Source organism: Trachypithecus francoisi, unplaced genomic scaffold, assembly GCF_009764315.1.
Source record: "Trachypithecus francoisi isolate TF-2019V2 unplaced genomic scaffold, Tfra_2.0 Lachesis_group3, whole genome shotgun sequence".
Classification (NCBI taxonomy): Eukaryota; Metazoa; Chordata; class Mammalia; order Primates; family Cercopithecidae; genus Trachypithecus; species Trachypithecus francoisi.
This window is the reverse complement of record NW_022681468.1, coordinates 35,902,790-35,906,452: the sequence shown is the minus strand read 5'-3', so window position 1 is coordinate 35,906,452 and position 3,663 is coordinate 35,902,790. Positions and strand designations below refer to the sequence as shown.

The following is a 3,663-nucleotide window of genomic DNA, read 5'->3' as shown; positions in this document are numbered from 1 at the left end:
GTGGTGCATGGCTGTTGTCCCAGCTACTCCAGAGGCTGAGGTGGGAGGATTGCTTGAGCCTGGGAGGCAGAGGTTGCAATGAGCCAAAATCCCATCACTGTACCCCAGCTTGGGTGACAGAGTGAGACCCAGTCTCAAAAACAAGAAAGAAGAAAGAAAGAAAGAAAGAAAAAAGAAGGAAAGAAAAGAAAGAAAGAAAGAAAGAAAGAAAGAAAGAAGGAAAGAAAAGAAAGAAAGGAAAGAAAAGAAAGAAAGAAAGAAAGAAAGAAAGGAAGAAAGGAAAGAAAGGAAAGAAAAGAAAGAAAGAAAGGAAGGAGGCAGGGAGGGAGGCAGGGAAGGAAAGAAGGAAGGAAGGAAGGGAAAGAAGGAAGGAAGGAAGGAAGGAAAGGAAGGAAAGGAAGGAAAGGAAGGGCCGGGTGTGGTGGCTCAAGCCTGTAATCCCAGCACTTTGGGAGGCCGAGACGGGCGGATCACGAGGTCAGGAGATCGAGACCATCCTGGCTAACATGGTGAAACCCCGTCTCTACTAAAAAAAATACAAAAAAAACCTAGCCGGGCGTGGTGGCGGGCTGTAGTCCCAGCTACTCAGGAGGCTGAGACAGGAGAATGGTGTAAACGCGGGAGGCGGAGCTTGCAGTGAGCTGAGATCCGGCCATTGCACTCCAGCCTGAGCGACAGAGCGAGACTCCGTCTCAAAAAAAAAAAAAAGAAAGAAAGAAAGAAAGAAAGAGAGAGAGAGAAGGAAAGAAGGAAGGGAGGGAGGGAGGGAAGGAGGGAGGGAACTTGTGCTTTTGTATGATGTATGATTGTTTGAGTTGCAAGCTAAATTAGTCACTTTTCTCATGGAACATCATTTTTGCTTGAAAGAATGCCTGCAGACAAACTGTGGCTAATCAGATTTGAAGCCTGGATAGACGTTTTCTCAAAAATAAACAAATGAGCCTGCCACTTCAAGAAAAATGACTGACAGTATTTATTGCCAATAATAAAATACAAATTTTCTTTTTTTCTGTTTTTGTATCCAGCTGAAAATTTTGAGTTTTAAGTGAAAATTAGAATTTGGGGAAAATTGTGTCTGCCGTGTTGGGCCTGACAGCTTCCTGGTACTGACAGACTTTTCTGATGAGATTGGTGGCAATATTAGCCATATGGTTTTTCTGTGTTGAGAATAAAATATATCAACTTTTGGAAGACTGGCATATTCAGTAAATCAATACTTCTCAAATGCCTAATGTAAAAAGTTACAAAAGCATGCGTAGGTAAAAGATCCACTTAAAGTGGATTTTATTTTTATTTTTATGTTTTTATCTTTTTTTGAGATGGAGTTTCATTCTTGTTGCCCAGGCTGGAGTGCAATGCTGCGATCTCGGCTCACTACAACCTCTGCCTCCCGGGTTCAAGCAATTCTCCTGCCTCAGCCGTCCAAGCAGTTGGGATCACAAGCGTGCACCACCACGCTCAGCTAATTTTTATTTTATTTTATTTTATTTTTGTATTTTTAGTAGAGACAGGGTTTCACCATGTTAGTCAGGCTGGTCTCGAGCCCCTGACCTCAAATGATCCACCCGTCTCAGCCTCCCAAAGTGGTGGGATTACAAGTGTGAGCCACCATGCCTGGCCAGACCCATGGAATTTAATGTAACAGCGTATGGAAATTTATTGACATAGGTGCAGATTTCGCATGGCAACTGACTCTAAAACACTGCCACTTACTGACTTTTGGTGCAGGGCCAAAGAATATCTATAACAATTTGAGAAGACTACTAAAATACTCTTCCCAACTATAAATTTACATGGGGTTGGGTTTTTTCATATACTTCAATTAAAAGTACATATCTCAACAGATTGAATGTAGAACAAATGTGGGAATCCAGCTATCTCCTATTAAGGAAATTTGCAAAAATGTAAAGGAATATTCTTCTTGGTAAGTATTTTTGTTTGGGAAAATATAAATAACATTTTATTTATTTATTTATTTATGGAGACAGAGTCTCGCTCTGTCACCCAGGCTGGAGTGCAGTGACTACAACCTCTGCCTCCTGGGTTCAAGCAATACTCCTGCCTCAGCCCCCTGAGTAGCTGGGACTACAGGCACCTGCCACCACGCCCAGCTACTTTTTTGTATTATTTTCTTTTTTCAGTAGAAACGGCGTTTCACCATGTTGTCCAGGCCAGATCTCAAACTCCTGAGCTCAGGCAATTTGCCTGCCTCAGCCTTCCAAAGTACTAGGATTATAGGCGTGAGCACCATGCCTGGCTAAATAACACTTTAAAAATAAAAAATAGGCCAGGTGTGGTGGCTCACGCCTGTAATCCTAGCACTTTGAGGGGCTAAGGTGGGAGGATTGTTTGAGGCCAGAAGTTCAAAACCAGCCTGGACAACATAGTGAAACCCCATCTCTAAAAAAAGAAAAGAAAGGAAACAAATTAAAAATAACTATGTTGCTGGGCGCGGTGGCTCACGCCTGTAATCCCAGCACATTGGGAGGCTGAGGCGGGTGGAGCACTTGAGCTCAGGAGTTCAAGACCCGTCTCGGCAACATGGTGAAACCCTGTCTCTACAAAAAATACAAAAATTAGCCAGGTGTGATGGTGTGTGCCTGTAGTCCCAGCTACTTGGGAGGCTGAGGTGGGAGGATCACGTGATCCCAGGAAGCAGAGGTTACAGTGAGCTGAGATCATGCCACTACATTCCAGCCTGAGCGACAAAGTGCGACCCTGTCTCAGACAACTATGTCAACATGTAATGGGTTTCCTATTGTTATTTATTTATTTATTTTTTTAAAGTCAATAAATTTTTATTCAAGGAATTCCATGTTGTGATTTCTTCCACTGTCCATCAAGGTCACTTTAGATCCCCTAAAAAGCTGGAGTCAAAAGATCTTCAAGTTTGCCCTTTTTAATGAAACTGATCCAGCTGTCCTGTCAGCCCTACGTAACAATATAAAAGTAAATTTTACATTTCCAGAGATGATTGTACAGTGAGTGAACATGAATGAGTCCTAGAACCAGCCTGAGTTAACTCTACTACAAACTGCTTCGTTATTAGCATCCCACAAGGGTTACAATACAAAGGCAAAGCACATTTGCATGATTCAAGAGATCTAGCAGAATTTTAAAATCTCATTGATTACTGATGAAAGTTATTAGAAAAAGAAGAAAAATCACATGTGGTTCACATTGTATTTGTATTGCCTATTACAGTTAATCAACTGTTCCCAATAAGCTGATTGCTAGCAAAGTAGCAGATAGAAAACCTACTGGGAAATTTTTTTATGGTCATGTCCACAGCAAATGAGAAACTGCATTCTAAAAGCCTTGGTAATGACCATTCCTATTGTTATTTTTAAATAAATAAATAAATATGTTTTAATTTCTCAGCTATGTTTCTAATAGAGTAGACATATGGATAATACATGGATATAACCGGCATAAACAAAAACTCTTGGTGGTCTTTAATTGTTCAGAATATAAAGGAGTCCTAAGAGGTGGAAGTTTAAGAACTGTTGCCTGAGGGATAAACGTTATTAACCAAAATCTGTGGATTAGAAAACTGAGGTTTAGAGATGTTTAATGACTTGTGCAGGTCACATAGCCAGTGGATGGGGAAGTCACAATCCAAGACTTGCTCACTCTACCACAGGAGGCCACCTTGCAACAGGT

General features: G+C 41.3%; 1 non-coding gene across 1 annotated transcript; it reads right to left on the bottom strand.

Moving 5' to 3' along the window:
- Nucleotides 1-3,210: 3,210 nt before the first annotated feature.
- Nucleotides 3,211-3,331, bottom strand: LOC117071889. The gene has a single exon (XR_004432615.1). It is a non-coding gene; the product is annotated as a small nucleolar RNA SNORA32 (small nucleolar RNA).
- Between the last annotated feature and the right edge of the window lie 332 nt (nucleotides 3,332-3,663).